The following is a 20,457-nucleotide window of genomic DNA, read 5'->3' as shown; positions in this document are numbered from 1 at the left end:
ATAGAATACAATGACAAAGTGTTGGGTAAGCTCCAAGGGCAACAACAGCCCTGGGATCTGCAGAAGGAGTCAGAAAAGATACCAGAGAAGAGTCCCTTGACCAGAGGCTTTAAGGAAGAGCATCCCAGGACAAAGGACAGACAAGTGGGTACAAAGGTTCCTGCAGACGCGAAGCAGCAGAGCTTCTCCACACTCTGGATGACTTACTAACAGCCGTGTTAGTTTGAGCATAGGTTCTAGAACCAGACTACCTGTGCTGGAGTTCTTCTTCTGAGTCCCTGCTGTGAGACCTCAGGCAGGCTATGTGTAATGTCTCTGTGCCTCGGATTCTTTACCTATAAAACAAGGATTATAGCAATATATGCTTCAAGGGGCTGATGTCAGGAGTTGATGAGTTATTTAATGTGTAAAATGCTTAGAAGACAGTTGGTAAACAATAAATACTAGCTGTTAGCAATGGTAGCAGACTCCTAGCCCATAATACCACGCATTCTGAAAATCTCCTCTAATTTGGTAATTTATCTCCTTTTTGTTAGACTGTAAACTTATAAAATAAGGACTGTGTTTTATTTATCTCTGTATCCCTAAAACTTAGCCTAAGACCATGCCCACAATAGGCCTTGATCAGGCAATTCTTTCAGGTAGCAGTGAAGGGACCACCAACAGCCTCTGTCTAACTCTGTCTTTATTTCTCCATGCTATACCCTCAATTCCTGCAATTCTCTGGCTTCCTTTAGCTTCCTTCCTTGTGTCTAACTCCTCCCCTATTTTGCTCCAGAGATGTTCATTTATTAATTATGCCCTCTGGTCCATTCCCCAAACGGCCTCTGCTTTGCTTATTCTGCAATTAGTGAAGGGTGAGGGAGGCTGAATTCCTAGATCATACCTATTTGTGAAAAGTAGAATCCTCTAGACAAGAGAAAAGCAGGTCAGATGGCCAAAATATAAAGCCTTCAAAGGTAGCCCCAGTTTGAGGAAATCCTGCAGACATGTTTGTACCATCAGCTAAAATCTCACTGCAATGTTCTGGGGATTTAGAAACTGCTAGGGAGGAAGGGGGTTATGACGAGCAAGGGAGTCCAGCTTTCTATACATTTTTGCAAACTTCAGTGTTTCTTTTTCCTCCACTAGTAAACATCCTCACTTACCCCCAGATCAGACTTAAGAGAGAAAGAAAATAGAAAGATCCATTTTCATAACTGGAGCCTGGAAACTGAGAAGATATGAGACCACAGATGGCTACAGACTCTAAAGATGAAGTAGGAAAGTCAGATGCAGCTGTACAAAGTGCCCTCTGCCCTGAGCCGTGATGTGGGGCTGGAACATGATCCCAGTCTTCCCAAGAGTGGGGATTGCTGGTAGATCATTAACTAACTACCCACGAGCAGAAGGAAAAAGAGACCTCTGAAGTACCTCTCTCTACCCATTCTGCGTGTTTCTCTGAGAGGACAATTCAAGGCCTTATCCCCAGCCTCAGGTTTAAGGGTTCTTTAATGTGAAATGGGTGGGGGAGAGGATCACAAAGCAGAAATGGGACACTGAAGAAAACAGGTTGAGCATGCTTTGTTTAAAGGTCAAAGTCTCATGAAGCATGCCAATCTTCCTTCATTGCTTGGGCTCTGTATGATGTGAGCCTTGTCCCATACTTGGAGCACTATGTGAACCCAGAGTTTTCCTTGCTTGGGGCTAGAGAGAGAAAGAAAAAGGGGTAACTATGAACAGAAAGGCCAGTAAACACAAGCAGAGTGGCAGATAGCCGAAATCCTAAGTGTGATTATAAGGAACTGAAACCGGTTTTCTTGTAGGTCTCAGACTGGTTTTAAAAGTAACTTTACAAGGTAAGTGACCAAAATATTTTAAGTAATGATGACAGAATTTTTTTAATAGACACATATTTATTACCAGGACGACTACTTTTAAGGTGCCCATATTTATCTGGATATGACACACGTGTTAACAGAATCCTATACCTATCACTCACATGAGTTTCATAACTTTATTGTCTTAACTTACATAGGACTGAGGAACAGTTTAATACTAGCAGGAGTTTAAATGGGCCAACTTCCCCCATTGAAGCCTTCCTGGGTAACTCCATCAGCCCAGCCCTGTTTGGTCCAGGGGAGAGGGAGCAGGAGTGGAAATGGACAGAAACAAATGTGACATTCTCCCACTACCATTTAACCCAAGAAGGGCTTCATTATCTTTATTACCCTACACAGGAGAATTAGGCTTTTCTCATTCATTGCCTACTTCACATCAGAAAGAAAAACTTAATTAATGTAAATTATTCAAAAAAACAGCTGTAAAATTTATCACTAAATTAACAAAGTAAACGGCAAGAGTTATCAGTGCTTCATGCATGTGTGAGTTTATTCTCTAAACCTCAGCAACCTCTCTCTTCTTCAGAATCGTAAGCCCTCTATACTGTCAGAGGCGTTCAGAACCAGAGCAACTCCATATTGAACTGGGGATGGGTTAAATGATGCTGAGACCTGCTGGGCTGCATTCCCAGGAGGTTAGGCATTCTTGGTTGCAGGATGAGCTATGAGGTCTACACAAGATAAAGGTCACAAAGCCCCTGCTGATAAAACAGGATGCAGTAAAGAAGCTGGTCAAAACCAAGACAGCAATGAAATTGACTTCTGATTTTCCTCACTGCTCTTTATACATTAATTATAATGCATTAGCATGCTAGAATACACCCACCCCAGCACCATTACATGGTTTATAAATGCCATGGCAATTACCCTATCTGGAAGTTACCCTATATGGTCTAAAGAAAAGAGGAACCCTTGGGTCTGGAAAACCCCTGCCCCTTCTTTGGAAAAACTCATGAATAATTCACCCTATATTTAGCATATGCTCAAGAAATAACCATTAAAATAGCCAACTAGCAGCACTCAGGGCTGCTCTGCCTATGGAGTAGCCATGCTTGTGTTTCTTTACTTGTCTAATCTTTCATTTTATGGACTTGCTCTGAAATCTTTCTTGTGTAACAAAGATTTTTTTTTTTTTTACCGTTTCATGTCCTCACCTTTATTGTTTGCTGTTCTTTCAGTTTCTCACACATTATTGGCAATTATGTAAAAATCAATACCCTCTAGAAACATCCTGGCTTTCCAGGTGGAATTCCGCACACAGACAAAACTGGATTCCATGTCCCAGTTTAAGAGTCACTCTCGTCACTACCATCTGGAGCAGCCTCTCTGTCGGTAAGATCCTCTCTTGTGCAAGATCCAAGAACCCTCTCTTGGGGTCTGGATTGGGACCCCTTTCCTGTAACATCTCTCTGGGAATCACGAAGGGATAATACTGGAGAGAACCCCAATCCAAAGGAAAATTATCCATGCACCACCGACTGGCTGATTTTGGTTAAGCGCTGGGGTACTTTTATCCCAGATAAAGGACAAAGTTGGGTTAAAGGCCCAACCTGAAAGGGTTAGAATCCCTCCTAAGACATAGAGGGTTGTGCTTGCTTCAGCAACACATATACTAAAATTGTAAAGATACAAAGAAGATTAACTAAAAATTTTTATATATTAAGAGAAGAGGGAGGGAGGGAGGGAGGGAGGAAGGAAGGAAGGAAGGAAGGAAGGAAGGAAGGAAGGAAGGAAGGAGGGAGGGAGGGAGGGAGGGAGGGAGGGAGGGAGGGAGGGAGGGAGGGAGGGAAGGGAGGGAGGGAGGGAGGGAGGGAAGAAGATGGAAGAGAGGAGGGAAGTAGAGGGAGGGAGGAAGAGAGGGAGGGAGGAAGGGAGGGAGGAAGGAAGGGAAGGAGGGAGGGAAGGGAAGAGAGGGAAAGGGAGGGAGGGAGGGAAGAAGATGGAAAGAAAGAAAGAAAATGGAAGAGAGAAGGGAAAGAGGGAAGGAGGAAAGGAAGGAAGGAAGGAAGGAAGGAAGGAAGGAAGGAAGGAAGGCAGGCTGGAAGGAAGGAAGGAAGGCTGGCTAGGGCAAGGATACTTGTCTAAACTTGGGTTAAAGGCTCAACTTAGGAAGGTCAGAGTCCCTCCTAAGACATCGGGGGTTAGAGGTCTCCCTTAGTAACATTCCTCTTGGTTAAAAATGAATTTGGTACTATGGGATGTTAACCACTATTCTCTTTGGATTAATCTGCCTTGTACTCTTTGCTCAAGGCTATGAGTGACAGGATTAGGCATGTACAGGAACATGGGACACAGGGAGCTTTTTTCTCCCTAAAGGGGAAACTGGAGAGCCAATGAGACTACCAGAAAAGACCCCTTGGAGACTGACCATCAGCTGCCTGAACTTTTGATTCGGTGTCGTTGTAATAGGTGGGTCTTTCCCTGGCCCCCCTGAGCTCCTTGACTCCCCTGCCCTGATGCAGGCAATGCTTTTCTCCCTTCCCTTTCCTCTCTCTTTCTCTCTCTCTCTCTCTCTCTCTCTCTATCTATCTATCTATCTCTCTTTCTCTCTCTCTCTGTGTGTGTGTGTGTGTGTGTGTGTGTGCAAACCAGTTGAATGCATGGTAAAAATCACTTTTTATCTCCTCTGCAAAGTTTTCATTACTGGGAAAAAGATTTATGAAGCTAATCTTAGGCTGTAACAAATTCAGTGTAATTTGTGCTATGAATTTGTCTTTCTGTGCCGTTCTGTCCTAAAAAGAGATACCGTAGGATAAAATGCAAACCAAGGACCCCTGTAAGCCCTCTGTTCAAGCTGGCCCAGAAAGCTAGTCAGTTACAAACAGCTGCAGGTAAATGAAACAAAAAGAAAACAACCAGACAAGGCTTCTTCTCCCCGGTCTTATGTCCTTGGGAGTCTGACATTGTAAACATGGTACTTTCTCTTGGTCTCTGCCATCTGGAGGGCAGGAATTTGGGGGCTCATGTCATAGCCCTAAAAATTGTCTTGAGCAGTAAAAAGCCTTAGCAAGTTCTAAATTGGCTGCTCCAGGCTCCTTCTGGGAAGAATAAGAGAAACTGCCCAATGTTGTATCTCAGTAGCTAACACTTTTATCTTTTCACAATGGTAGCCTGGGTTCAATTTCCATCCTAGGGAATGAGGCCTTTCTGGTGTACTTATGTGACCTTGGTCATTTATCAATTCTCTTTTCCTCCATGAACAATTTCTTTTTTATTTTACTTTTTTTTTTTCTTTTTTTGCCCATGACATAGCCCTTAGGAGATCCTGAGAACATGTGCCCGCTGCATGAACAACTTCTAGCTTCCTTTCTTAAGTTTTCCTTTCTCTGTGCTACCTTTGGAGATTCTAGATCTTGTAAAAACTGCTTACCACCTCTTTGGAAACACCCTGTACACTCACAGTTAAGTCATAACCTTAGTTAAAACTTACTGGCTTCATCCAGGAAGTTACCTTTGGTAAAGTCCAAAAGTCAGAAATATTGGCTGTGTGCCTTAACTAGAGTCTGGTAATAAGAGATTTGGTTAAAAGCCAGCTTAATTAAAAGCAGATGTCCAAGCCATGCATACATTTTAAAGGCCTTTATGTTTTTTTCTTGGATCTTACTTTTCTGGGGGGGGGGGGGAAACCTTGTTTTCTTCTCAGACAACTGAATTCCCTTTCTCCAGTTTTCTTTTCTTGCCACCTTCATGCCCACATAAGAGGGCCTAAGATAACGTCTGACAGCCTGCAACTCCTTGAGAAAAACAGACGAGGTGCCACAGACCCCATTTTGGGGAAAACCTCTCTTTTCTTCATGGAACCTAAGGAATTAAAAGCAGATAGATGCCTCCCAAAATCTAAGGCTCTGTTCTGTTTTGCATTGCATTATCTGACATTTTGACTTTTTTGGGGGGGTTATCAGAAATTATTTTGCATTATGAGAGAGCTTTTAGCCTTAATGTGTAATAAGTAGGTAGGAAATATGCTTAAGGGATGGCCAAATGATAGTTATGGGGGGACACTCAGCTCTTTGCATGTTTGGATCAAAGAAGCATGTTCTCAGCCACCTAAAAGGTGTGGAAACATCACCAACTCCCACTGAGAGATGAGTCTCCCATGGGGGATGGGCTGATGACCTCTTTTTTGGGATCCAGGATCCAGGATAAAAATGGGTCCCTTAATTTTAGGGGATCTGTTTTGCCTTCCAGCTGTGTCTGCTTATTAGGCCCTAGAAACTGCATGCTTCCCTGGCCTAGCTTTTTAAAAGTCTCCACCCTAAAGCTAGTCAGTAATTCACTTAACTTATATCCTTAGAGAAATCTCCATGTGTAAGAGTATGCTTTTACTCTTTTTTTTTGAGACACAGTTTTGCTCTTGTCACCAAGGCTGGAGTACAATGGCACAATCTTGGCTCACTGCAACCTCCCTCCTGAGTTCAAGTGATTCTACTGCCTCAGCTTCCTCAGTAGCTGGGATTACAGGTGCACAAGACCATGACCAGCTAATTTAGTAGAGACAGGGTTTCACCATGTTGTCCAGGCTGGTCACAAATTCCTGACCTCAGGTGATCCACCCACCTTGGCCTCCCAAAGTGTTGGAATTATAGGCGTGAGCAACCGTGCCAGCCCTGGCTGTCTTAATTAAACTGTTATTCACACCATTTTTCCTTGGTTTCAATAAAATATAAATTCTCTATCTTGTTTCATCTTTAGAAATATAATTTAGCATTGCTTAGCTGACAATTAGGACAGGGAACAGAAGAAAATAGAAACAAGGTAGAAAGAGAAAAAAACAGTAGGGGAGAGAGGCATGAAGAAAGTTATCAATATGAAGATGTATTTTTGGTAAGGAAAGTTATAAAGAAAAAAATGTTGACCAGGCACAGTGGCTCATGCCTGTAATTCCAACACTTTGGAAGGCTGAGGCAGGTGGATCACAAGGTCAGGAGTTCAAGACCAGACTGGCCAAGATGGTGAAACCCCATCTCTACTAAAAATACAAAAATTAGCCAGGTGTGGTGGCAGGCACATGTAATCCCAGCTACTCACGAGGCTAAGGTGGAGAATTGTTTGAACCCAGGAGGTGGAGTGTGCAGTGAGCTGAGAGAGCACTACTGCACTCCAGCCTGGGTGATAAAAAAAAAAAAAGAAAGAAAAGACATGTTATGTGAGAAAAGATCTCATGTGGCAAATCCTTGTCCTAAAATAGAATGACTGATTATTTAGTAAAGAGGGAAATAAAGGACAAGTTAGAAAGTTCAAGCATGTCACAGATGATCTGTGATAGGGTTCATAAAATGGGAAAGAAAAACTTTAAAACTGGCAAATGAAAAATTTTACAACTACTGGTTCTGCTTCTGTCTGTCTGTGTATCTTAAGTTTTGGTTTTTGTTCTTGTTTTTGTTTTTCTTGTCTGTGTATTTATGTGTTGTATATGTGATATTTATATAAAACGCTCTAATTATTTGGCTTAAAGAAAAATAAGTGCTGAATTCAAATATTTTGTCAGAAAAGTGAAAACCTTAATGCCTTTTAGTTCACATGACTTTAGTAATACTTAGGAAATAAAGACACTTTTCAAGATTATTGGTAAAATAAAAACACCTTCAAACTTAGACATTTAGTCTAAATTAGGCAGGTCAAATACTGTCATCGCTAGATGGTGTAAGGTTATAAACTACTACTTTGACTTTTGATACTTGTTAAACTTAACTGCTTTGGAGTTAGATTCTAGATAAGGCCTGGGAACATGTGGAGTTATCCATGCCTCCAACTATGTTGGAAAGAGTCAGACCTTATCTCCATTTCCGTCTGGTGCCCTAGGCTACACACCTAGTACATAAATAAAATTGCTTACTTACCAGGTTTTTCACCAAAAATAAAAGTTGCTAAGAGTTAACATTGTAACATATGTAAACTGGGACTACTGGAGAAACTGTTTTACACGCAAGGTATATAAGGAAAGTAGAAGTGTTTTTGGTAAAAGATTATAAGAAAGTGGGCCAGGCACAGTGGCTCATGCCTGTAATCCCAGCACTTTTGGAGGCCGAGGCAGGTGGATCACTAGGTCAGGAGTTTGAGACCAGCATGGACAATATGGTGAAACCCCTTCTCTACTAAGAATATAAGAATTAGCTGGGTGCGGTGGCATGTGCCTGTAGCCCTAGCTACTCAGGAGGCTGAGGCAAAAGAATCACTTGAAACTGGGAGGCGGAGGTTGCAGTGAGCTGAGATTTTGCCACTGCATTCCAGCCTGGGTGACAGAGTGAGGCTCTGTCTCCAAATAAAAAAATAAAAAAGAAAAAGAAAGTATGGGCATATGGATTTTTCCCTAATTTAGAAAGTTAAAGGATAGGATAAAGCTGAGGTTTGAGTAAGTTGTGAAAAGTTTATGAAAGAGTAGTCTTGTAAAAGAAATTATATGTGTGAGCATATTGGGTAAAATTAAAAGGGTATTACTCAATTTATCTGTAAATTGGACAATGGAATAAAAGCATAACATGGCTTTCTTAGAGCACAGTTCTACTCTTTAACAAAAAAAAAAAACATAAAAAGTTATAAAAGGTTCATAAGAATCTTACCTTATGATCAAACTGATTAAGATTAGATAGATTTGTCTATAAGATTTTTTTTTTGGCTGGGTGCAGTGGCTCATGCCTGCAATCCCAACACTTTGGGAGGCCAAAGCGGGCAGATCATGAGGTCAGGAGATCGAGACCATCCTGGCCAACATGGTGAAGCCCCATCTCTATTAAAAATATAAAAATTAGCTGGGTATGGTGACACGCACCTGTAATCCCAGCTACGTGGGAGGCTGAGGCAGGAGAATGGCTTGAACCACGGAGGCAGAGAATGCAGTGAGCCAAGATCATGCCACTGCACTCCAGCCTGGCAACAGAGCAAGACTCTGCCTCAAAAAAAAAAAAAATTTTTTTTTTAAGAGACAGGATCTCAACTGTGTTGCCCAGGCTGTTCTCAAATTCCTGGGCTCAAGCAATTTTCCTACCTCAGCCTCCTAAAGTGCTAAGATTAGAGGCTAAGCCACTTTTAGCTGGCCAGATTTGTCTATAAGGTTTTGTTAAGAACTGGATTTAACGTCAATATAGTACACTAACGCAAAGGTGAAATTTGACTCTCTTGAACAAGATTTTTGTGTAATTTTTTTTAAATGAAAGATTTTTGCTTGCCTTTTGAATAAACTACAGAAAAAAGAATGAAACAAAAGAGGCAGATTATTTGGAAAGCCAAGTCTTCCCTCTATCAATGAACAAAGGTTTTTCTCTTTCTCTCTCTTTTTTTTTTTTAACAGAGTCTTGCTCTGTTACTCAAGCTCGAGTGCAATGGCATGATCTTGGTTAGCAGCAACCTCTGCCACCCTGGTTCAAACAATTCTACTGCCTCAGCCTCCTGAGTTGCTGGGATTACAGGCATGCACACTACACCTGGTCAATTTTTTGTATTTTTAGTAGAGATGGGGTTTCACCACATTGGCCAGGCTGGTACTCGAACTCCTGACCTTGTGATCCACCCACCTCGGCCTCTCAAAGTGCTGGGATTACAGGCATAAACCACCGTGCCTGGCCAGGTTTTTCCCTTTTTAAAATCTTCAAGTTATCATTTTGGCTAAATAAATGACTTATGGTGTGCTAGAATTCTATTTTATATCAAGTATTTTAAACCTTTGATATTTGAAAACTTTCCAAAATCAAATTATAAATTGCCTTTTTCTGACCTCATTAATCCTTTAGATATTAGGTACCCTAAAGTCCAAAAGAGACATACTTGGCTTATTTGGTATATTAAAATCATACAGGAAGCACTGTCAAATATAAAATAGTATTTGGCTTTCTTTGGGCTGTATTTGTATAAATGTGCTATTGGTATGTTTTCCAAAATTACGCTACACTCCTATAATACTGATATGACTTAGTGCACATTGTCAGTAATAATTATATATATATTTTTTTTTAGAGGCAGAGTTTTACTATGTTGGCCAGGCTGGTCTTGAACTCCTGACCTCAAGTGATCCACCGCCTCAGCCTCCCAAAATGCTGGGATTACAGGCATAAGCCACCACGCCCAGCCAATTTTTTTGTATAACTGTTGTATGCCACAGAAGTAACCTTGACTGCCATAAGACTTTTTGTCCTCTACAGACAATCGTTGTCTTGTTTTGATCCTCTTTAAAGGGCAGATATAATCAGCTATAGGCCTCTGATGAGTACTATTAAATGCAGGTCTTTGATACTTTTGGAAAGCGTGCCATTAAAATAGAGAGAAAAGAACTTCAAAGACTCTTGGAAAAGTAATGTATACATAAATGTTGAGTGAAGCAGGAATTGCACAGACTGAACTAACAGAAGATGAAAATAATCTTTTTCTGACTTTTTGCCTAAAACATTGCTGATCCTGTCTTTTCAGATTCAAGAAAACTTTTCTCTTGAGCTATTTGCAGTTTTTAACAATTAAGTAAAATATATTCCTATAAACAAAATTTGGAGCATATTCTTTTTCTCTACCTCATTTCTCCAAAATTTGGAAACTGTAAGTATTCTTAACTTATGGCAGTATAATTATTTGCACAAGTGCGGTTAGAATCTGTTCTCTTTTGTAACAGGACACCACTAGGGACGATGGTTATTTTACTAAGGCTTTGACTGGAATGGCATACATTCAGGTACAAAAAGACTACTTTTAAGTAATCAAAGTTGACTTACAGACTCAGAAAAAGCCTCCTGGGAAAACTGGCCTCATGTCTTGTCTATGCAATCCTTGTACGGGGATCCTGACCGGTGGTAAGTAAAGAATGTCACTTTCTAAAGAACGTCACTCTCTTTATTTTTTATTTTTATTTTTATTTTTTTTGAGAAAGGGTTTCACTCTGTCACACAGGCTGGAGTGCAACAGTACAATCTTGGCTTACTGCAACCTCTGTCTCCCAGGTTCAAGTGATTCTCCTGCTTCAGCATCTGAGCAGCTGGGATTATAGGCATATGCCATCACACCCGGCTAAATTTATTTTTGTATTATTAGTAGAGACAGGGTTTTCACCATGTTGGCCAGGCTGGTCTCAAACTCCTGACATCAAGTGATCAACTCGCCTCGGCCTCCAAAAGTGCTGGGGTCACATTTTTGGCCCAGGAGTCCCAATTATCCTGGAACACTGAGAGGAAAGAAATGTACCCAACTCATACAAGTATTTGAAGGTACAAACCCATGGCTGGGCTCAGTGCTTTAAAAGGTGTAATCTGAGATTCCCTATGGAACAAAGTTCCATCAAACCCAATTTAAAAAGAGCCCATATGGCAAATAATTACTCTTGCTGCAGTTTATACAAATAATCAGACCTAGTACACTAACACAGTAAAACTTCGTTTTCAAATAAATGACCTATCATGATTTGTTTTTAATAAAAATGTGAACTAGAAAAAAACTACATTTCAAAAACTGTGACCACCTGTTATTAGATTCTAGTCTCATCTGCTGCTTTTTGAGTTTTTTCTGTAATTTAGACTGACTCTGTTTGTTCCTATGAACCAACCAGTGATCTCAGAAGAAACAAGAGGGGAGGGTAATGTTTGGGAGGCCGAGGCAGGTGGATCACGAGGTCAAGAGATCGAGACCATCCTGGTCAACATGGTGAAACCCTGTCTCTACTAAAAATACAAAAATTCGCTGAGCATGGTGGAGCACACCTGTAATCCCAGCTACTCAGGAGGCTGAGGCAAGAGAATTGCCTGAACCCAGGAGGCAGAGGTTGCGGTGAGCCGAGATCATGCCATTACACTCCAGCCTGGGTAACAAGAGTGAAACTCCGTCTCAAAAAAAAAAAAAATCTGGATCAATATTTTAATTCTGGGCATGTATTGGAATCAGCTAGTGACTCTGTATCAGTTTGGTTCCAACAATTGCCCAGTTCATGAACAGCTTTCTTATTTAGTTCACTTGGGATAATCTTACTTATTTTGCTTTACTTTTGTGGAATATATTGCTGTCATACTCCATATAAAAATGCAAGATAAGCTTACTCAATGTTTTCTTAAATTGAGCACTTATTAAACTTTCAGATATCACCTGCTATCAGAACTCAAAGTTTTGAAGGGCCCTCACCATACTGAGGCTTTCTAACTAAGCTCCTCTCTACCCTGGATATGAGAGACCCTAATAGGCAGGAATATCATTGGCCCTGTTCAGCCTGAAAAAGTTACAGAAGATGGATCTTTGTCCCTCTTTAAGCCCTCAGAATTAAAGATCCCCTTGTAAAAAGGAGGGGGAAAATATGTCAGAGGTATTCGAACCAGAGCAACTCCATCTAGAACAGGGTCTGGGTAAAATGAAGCTGAGACCTGCTGGGCTGCATTCCCAGATTAGGCATTCTTAGTTGCAGGATGAGATGAGAGGTTGGAACAAGATACAAGTCACAAAGACCCTGCTAATAAAACAGGAGGCAATAAAGAAGCCGGCCAAAACATGCCAAAACCTAGCTAACAATGAAACTGACTTCTGGTTGTCTTCATTGCTGTTATACACTAATTATAATGTGTTCCCATGCTAGAAGACACTCCCACCAGTGCCATGACAGTTTGCAAATACCAGAGCAATGTCTAGAAGTTACCCTAAATGGTCTAAAAGAACAAGGAGCCCTCAGTTTCAAGAAATCACCATACCTTTCCTGGAAAACTCATGAATAATGCATCCCATATTTAGTATGTAATCAAGAAATAACCATAAAAATAGCCAATCAGCAACCCTCAGGGCTGCTCTGCCTATGGAATAGCCATTATTTTGTTTCTTCTCTAATAAACTTGCTTTCACTTTACTCTATGGACTTACCCTGAATTATTTCCTGTGTAAGATCCAAGATCCCTCTCTTGGGGACTGGATCAGAACCTCTTCCTGGTAATAATATGACCCAACAATTCCACTCCTAGGTATATACCCAAGAGAAATAAAAACATGTCTATACAAAAACTCGTACCCAAATGTCCATGGCTGGACTTGATGGCTCAGCCCTGTAATCCCAGCACTTTGGGAGGCTGAATCACTTGAGCTCAGGAGTTTGAGACTGGTCTGGCCAACATGGTGAAACCCCGTCTCTACTAAAAATACCAGTATTAGCTGGGTGTACTGGTGGACAACTGTAATCCCAGCTACGCAGGAGGCTGAGGCAGGAGAATCACTTGAACTGGGGAGGCAGAGGTTGCAGTGAGCTGAGCAAGACTCCATATCTTAAGGGGAAAAAAAAAATGTTCATAAGCAGCATTATTTGTAACAGCCAAAAGTGGAAACAACTCAAATGTCCACCAACCGATTCATGGATATACAAAACGTCATATATACATACAATGGAAGATTATTTGACAATAAAAAGAAATGGGACTGGGCACAGTGGCTCATGCCTGTAATCCCAACACTTTGAGAGGACAAGATGGGAGGACTGCTTGAGCCCAGTTGTTCAAGACCATCCTGGGTAACATAGTGAGACTTCATCTGTATAGGAAAAAAATTTAAAGTTAAAAAGAAAAAAAAAGAAAGAAAGTACTGATACATGATACAACAGGGATAAAGCTTGGAAAATGTTATTAAGTGAAAGAAGTCAGTCACAAGACCACATATTATTCCATTTATGTGAAATACTGAGAATAGGCAAATTCACAGAAATAAAAAGTAGATTAGGGTTCCCAGGGGCTGGAGAGAGGAGGCTGAAGGGTGGGGTGAAATAAGGAGTGATTATTAATGGGTATGGGGTTTCTTATTGGGGTAGGAAAATGTTCTGAAGACTGATTATGGTGATAGTTACACAATTCTGTGACTATGCTAAAAACCAGGCACATGTTCTTCAAGTCATCCACAAGTCTCTTCCAAGCATACTTTCCTTTTTTTCCTGTTCTAAAGCCTTTTAAAAATAAACTTCCACTGCTGCTCTGAGGAAACAAAATCATTGAGGAATATACTTTAAATGGGTGAGTGGTATGGCATATGAATTACATCTCAATAAAGCTGTTGTTTAAAAAAGAATTAAAGCATAGATATAGGCTGTATCAGAGGGATGGAGTTTAGATTCTGTTGTAATATCTCATAAGTCCATTAAGACCCATAGCTAACCTATGAAACTGCAATAATCTGAACCTTGGCTTTACTTTTAAAAAAAACAAAAACTAACATCAAGGCCTTGGACCTCATTTTTGGTCATTCCCTACCAGCTCTGTACCACCTGTTTAATTGATTTCATGAGAAATGTACCCAAAACTTTGGGAGGCGGAGGCGAGTGGATCACGAAGTCAAGTGATCGAGACCATCCTGGTCAATATGGTGAAACCCCGTCTCTACTAAAAATACAAAAAATTAACTGGGCATGGTGGCGCGTGCCTGTAATCCCAGCTACTCGGGAGGCTGAGGCAGGAGAATTGCCTGAACCCAGGAGGCGGAGGTTGCGGTGAGCCGAGATCGCACCATTGCACTCCAGCCTGGGTAACAAGCGAAAACTCTGTCTCAAAAAAAAAAAAAAAGAAACGTACCCAAAGTAATGATGTATATTTACTGAGTATTTATTATGTGATAGGTACTTTTCTAGGACCCAGGATTCAACAGTGAGACATGTAGTCCCTGTATACAAGATACTTACACTACATTGACCAGGCAATCTTGAGAGGGCATGGTAAGTGCTACACAGGGGTAAGTACTGGGTACTTCAGAAGCATGACCTGGGGTTGGGGTATTAGCACAGCATCACAACAGAAGTGATGTCTAAACCAAAGATAACTAAAGTTGATAAGAAAGAGACATAACAGGAGTTCTAGGCAGACAGAATAAGTGCAAAGGCCTAGACGCAACAGAGAGAGAACGGTGCATTTAAGGAATTAAAGTAGTGTTGTGTACCTGGAGTACAAGAATGGGGGTAGGGTACAGGCAGGATTGGCACAGATGAAGCTGGAGAAGACCGAGTTCTTTTAAACTTCAAATATGACCAAAAAAAAAATAAAAACTTGGGAGCCCCTATTGAAGAGATCAAAGTACATCGTGATGGCAACAGAGAACCATTGAAATGGCTTTAATATTGGGGGAAAATGTGATTAGGATTTTGTTTCATGCATGCATTCCAGGCACATTGCAGAAAATGAATTAGAGGGGCATGGAGTTCAACTGAAGACAAAAAGTGGAATCAGAGAAAAGGCTGCTGCAGTGATCTAGAAAAGGAAATGCCTGAATTACTAGTGTGAGTAAGGCTGGAAAAAGAAGTGGACAGCTTGAGAGATGTTTAGCAGGTAGTATTGTCAAGACTGAGTGATTGACTAGATGAGGAGGGTGATAAAAGAGGAATCAAGGATGGTGACCAGATTTCTGCTGTGGATCACTGTGGGCTACCATCTGCTGAAATTTTTCTTTTAATTTTTTGAGACAGGGTCTCACTCTGTCACCTAGGCTACAGTCATGAGATCACAGCTCACTGCAGCCTCAACCTCTGAGGTTCAAGCAATCCCCCCACCTCAGCCTCCTGAGTAGCTGGTACTACAAGCACATGCCACCATGCCAAGATGATTTTTTTTAAGATATGGGGTCTCATTATGTTGCCCAGGTTGGTCACAAACTCCTGGACTCAAGTAATCCTCCTGCCTCAGCCTCCCAAAAGTGCTGGGATTACTGGTGTGAGCCACTGCACCTGGCTAAAATTTTGTTTTAAAGAATCAGGTTTAAAGGCAAGATAAGTTCAGTTTTTGGACATGTTACATATTCAAAAGCAGATGCCCAATGAACTGTTGAGATATACAATTCAAGAGAGATGGAGGGCTGGGTACGGTAACTCATGGCTATAATTCCAGCACTTTGGGAGGCTGCAGCGGGCAGATCACTTGAAGTTGGGAGTTCAAGACCAGCCTGCCCAGCATGGTGAAATGCCATCTCTACTAAAAATACAAAAACTAGCCAGGTGTGGTGGTGGGCATCTATAATCTCAGCTACCTGGGAGGCTAAAGCAGAAGAATCACTTGAATCCAGAAGGCAGAGGTTTCAGTGAGCTAAGATCAAGCCACTGCACTCCAGCCTGGGTGGCAGACAGAGACTATGTCTCAAACAATAAAAGAAAGGGGGGGAGGGAGGGAGGGGGAGAGGGGGAGAGAGAGAGATGGAAGACATACAATGGCTCACACCTGTAACCCCAGCACTTTGAAAGGCTTAGGTGGCTGAATAGCTCAAAGCCAGGAGTTCAATATCAGCCTGTGCAACACAGCAAGACCCCATCTCTACCAAAAAAAAAAAAGTTTTTAACTAGCTGGGCACAGTGGCTCACACTTGTAATCCCAGCACTTCGGGATGCTAAGGTGGAAGGATTGCTCGAGCCCAGGAGTTCAAAGTTATAGTGAGCTATGATCGCACCACTGCACTCTAGCCTGGGCTATAGAGTAAGACCCCATCTCTATGTAAAGAGAGAGAGAAAGAGAGAGATGGGCCATTCATCAGGTATCATTTATAACTGAAGTCACAGAGGGAACATGCATATAGAGAGAGAAAGAAAGAGGACATAAGGACAGAACCCTAAGAACCACTGACATTTAAGGAATGGACACATCAGAGAATGTGGTAAGGACAACTCGAAAGGAACAGCAAGAGAGGCAGAAGAGAAGCCGACAGAGTGCGGGCCAGAGCAGCAGCTCCAAAGCAAAGCACTGGTGAACAGTGGTTAACACCAAGTAAAACAAGGGTGAGAAGGGGTCACTCTATTTTTCAACAGTGTCATCATTGGTGACCGTGGTAAGAGTAGCTTTGGTTTCATAACGGTAATAAATCTATGCCAGGATACTTAGGAGTAGATGGAGACAAGTAAATGGAGATAATAACTATAAACTCCTTTTAAGTGTTAGTTTAGGCCAGGCATTAGTATAGGTGGTTCACACCTATAATTTCATCACTCTGGGAGCCCGAGGCTGGCTGATCACCTGAGGTGAGAAATTCGAGACCAGCATGGCCAACATGGCGAAACCCCGTCTCTACTAAAAAATACAAAAATCAGCTGATCGTGGTGATACATGCCTGCAGTGCCAGCTACTTGGGAGGCTAAGGCAGGAGAATCTCTCGGACCTGGGAGATGAGGTTACAGTGAGCTGGGATTGTGCCACTGTACTCCAGCCTGGGCAACAGAGCAAGGCTCCATCTCAAAAAAATAATAATAATAAATAAATAAATGTTAGTTTATAAAAAAAGAAGAGAGTGATGCGGTAGAAGCCAGCAAGAGAAGTAGAGTTCAAAAGAGGAATATTTTTACTGTAAGACAGGCTTAAATATATTTAAATACTAAAATATTGAAATAGATGCAGGAGTTTTTAGTTTTCTATTATGATCATGCTCTTTCTTCTAACTACTTCCTTCCTTCTCACAGGAAATTATTACTGAAACATCAGGCATTCAGCCTAGTCCTGTGGTTTGCCTCACAGAATGCCCGTCACTGAATCAACAACTATAGCAGGAAGGAGGGTGTGAATCAAGTGCTGCAGTGGGTGTGCACTGAAGGACAAGAAGATATAAAGTCTCAAATCCGTCTCTCTGAGCGACTGAAATTGGGGAGTTAATATAGCAGGGAAGATGGGAAAACAGGAATTAGGAAGAGGGAGGGAAGCAGTCATGATGGATGAGGAGTCTGTTATCTCAATCTCTGGGTGTGAGAATCTGATGAGTTTCAGTTTCTTGCCTAAGGATAGGTTTCCTGAGGAAGGAACTCAGATAAGACAAATGTAAGTTTAGAGTTTTAAGACTGGGGAAGGACAATTTCTATGTTTATCAAAAAAAAACTATAAATATTAGTCCTGTGGGACAACTGAGATGGTTTCAAAATCTGGAAGGGAAGGGCTAGCTGAAAATAAGATAGATGCTAAGTATTTTAAGCCAGACCAGCTTCACGACAGACTTGACTTACCAACATTTCAAACATAGTGGCTCCCATACCGCATTCAAATGTGCTCTCCTACAACCAGGTCTTTTCTCTGCTTGTGATGACATATAATATAAAACTACTGGCTGGGAACGGTGGCTCACACCTGTTATCCCAGCACTCTGGGAGGCCAAAGCAGGAGGATCACAGGGTCAGGAGATCAAGAACACCCTGGCCAACATGGTGAAACCCCATCTCTACTAAAAATACAAAAATTAGCTGGACGTGGTGGCGTGTGCCTGTGATCCCAGCTACTTGGGAGGCTGAGGCAGGAGAGTCCCTTACACCAGGGAGTCGGAGGTTGCAGTGAGCTGAGATCATGCCACTGCACTCCAGCCTGGCAACACAGTGAGACTCCATCTCAAAAACAATAAAATAAAACTACTGATTCTCTCATCATCTTTTAAACAAACCGTATTCTTCTTCTTCTTTTTTTTTTTTTTTTTGAGATGGAGTTTCGCTCTTGTTACCCAGGCTGGAGTGCAATGGCGCAATCTCGGCTCACCGCAACCTCCGCCTCCTGGGCTCAGGCAATTCTCCCGCCTCAGCCTCCCAAGTAGCTGGGATTACAGGCACGCGCCACCATGCCTAGCTAATTTTTTTGTATTTTTAGTAGAGATGGGGTTTCACCATGTTGACCTGGATGGTCTCAATCTCTTGATCTTGTGATCCGCCCACCTCGGCCTCCCAAAGTGCTGGGATTACAGACGTGAGCCACCGCGCCCGGCCCACAAACCGTATTCTTCTAAAATAGGGCTTTCTAAACTATAAATAGTTACAAACTTATAAAAATCCACTGGAGACTGCAAATCGTTTCTTTCTTTCTCTCTTAGTATATTAGCAGTAGAATCTCCATTGCTACTTCTGCGGGAGTGCTTGTTGGTTAATGTTTTGGGAGAAACTGTGGTTTCAGAGATGGAAAAGGGAATAATCTGTCAAAGCAGTAAGCGTACCGGAATGCTAACCACAGGACTGACTCCAGGTAGGGTTGAGTAACTCCCCTAAAATTGTCATCCCACTTTATTAAACTACATAGTATTTCATCCAATTCATTTAGCGAATGATTCTGAGTAGATTACAGTGCTTTCAGCCTTACATTATTCACTTGTACAAACTGCTTTTCCCCAACCACCTAGCTTCCATCTAACACACTGAGTTGGGAGCTTTAATGGGGTAGGGTCGGGAAAATGACTCAAAAGCAGGGGAAATTTGGGCCATAAATGAGGAACAAGATAGGCCTGGACTCAATATTAAAGTTGAGGGTTAAAGGTAGCATCAAAGTCCTATATGGTTCAAATCTTAGGAGAGGGAGAAAGAAGAGTTCATAAAAAGGGTTCGAGAGGTGAAAAGATATCAAAGGTAAGCATCATTTTTCAGTGTGCCTTAGGTTAATCCCATGCCAGGAATGGTAAATAAAACTCTTTTCCCTTTCCTGGGATATTTCTAACATTTAGAACCCAAGTGTAGTAGGGTTCTCCAGAGAAGCAGAACCAACTAGATGTGTGTGTGTTTGTATATAAAAAGGCCCTTATTATAAAGAATTGTCTCACACAATTATGAAGGCTGACACATCCCAAGATCTTCAGGGTGAGCTGGAAAGCTAGAGACCCAAGAGAGCCAGTGGTATAGTTTCGCCCAAAGGCCCGCAAGACTTAAGGCCCAGGATGAGCTGATGATTCACTTTGAGTCTAGAAACAGAAAAAAAACAATATCCCAGTTTGAAAGTGGTCAGGCAGGAGGAATTCCTTTACTCAAGGGAGAATAAGTATTTTTGCTCTATTCGGGCCTTCAACCGATTGAATGAGGCCCACCCATACTAGGGAAAGCAATCTACTTTATTCAATCTATCAATTTAAATGTTAATCTCATACAAAAATATCTTCATAGAAATATACAGAATAGGCTGGGAACAGTGGCTCACACCTGTAATTCAAGCAATCTTCCTATCTTGGCCTTCCAAAGTGTTGGGATTACAGGCATCAGCCACTGGGCCAGCCAAATGTAGTTTAAAGTACAGGAGGAAGAACAAAAACCATTTGTATAACAGTAGGTAGCAAAAGGAATTCAGAACTTCCTAATCTCCCCAATAGGTCTTACTAAAACCCTCTGGCCCAGAATCTTTCTAAAACTGTTTCAGTTTAACTGCTAAATACTTCTGAGAAGTAACTTATTTCCATTCTGCTAATTCTTCCCTTTTCCTCCTTCTCAGGCCTTAGATATGCCCAGCACCCCTATTAGGCGCCAGATTTAAAAGATTTTGAGGGGGAATCTGAGAACCTAATCAACATTTACAGCATATTTCATGAAATATATTTCCTTTTTTTTTTTTGAGACAGAGTTTTTTTTGCTCTTGTTGCCTAGGCCAGAGTGCAATGGCACAATCTCGGCTCACTGCAACCTCCGCTTCCCAGGTTCAGGCAATTCTCCTGCCTCAGCCTCCCGAGTAGCTGGGATTACAGACATGCGCCACCACGTCCAGCTGATTTTTTTTTTTTTTTTTTTTTTAATACAGGATTTCACCACGTTGGTCAGGCTGGTCTTGAACTCCCTACCTCAGGTGATCCGCCTGCCTTGGCCTCCAAAGTGCTTGGATTACAGGCTTGAGCCACCACGCCCAGCCAATTTTTTATTTTTAGTAGAGACAGGGTTTCTCCACATGGTCAGGCTGGTCTTGAA

At 41.7% G+C, this 20,457-nt stretch overlaps 2 long non-coding RNA genes across 3 annotated transcripts in view; both read right to left on the bottom strand.

Annotated features, from left to right (window-relative positions):
* LOC144580782 (uncharacterized) overlaps positions 1 to 20,457 on the bottom strand; it is a 137,473-nt gene that overhangs the window by 26,870 nt on the left and 90,146 nt on the right. The window lies entirely within an intron of this gene.
* LOC144580783 (uncharacterized) overlaps positions 1 to 20,457 on the bottom strand; it is a 76,970-nt gene that overhangs the window by 10,229 nt on the left and 46,284 nt on the right. The window contains exon 4 of one of the 2 annotated variants that reach the window (XR_013530925.1): positions 19,332 to 19,469. The exons of the other annotated variant lie outside the window; for it this stretch is intronic. This is a non-coding gene — a long non-coding RNA (uncharacterized LOC144580783). Of the gene's footprint in view, positions 1 to 19,331; positions 19,470 to 20,457 lie in introns of those variants that run through there. 2 annotated transcript variants of the gene reach the window in all.

This window comes from Callithrix jacchus, chromosome 22 (genome assembly GCF_049354715.1).
Source record: "Callithrix jacchus isolate 240 chromosome 22, calJac240_pri, whole genome shotgun sequence".
Lineage (NCBI taxonomy): Eukaryota > Metazoa > Chordata > Mammalia > Primates > Cebidae > Callithrix > Callithrix jacchus.
This window is presented reverse-complemented; position numbering and strand designations above follow the sequence as displayed.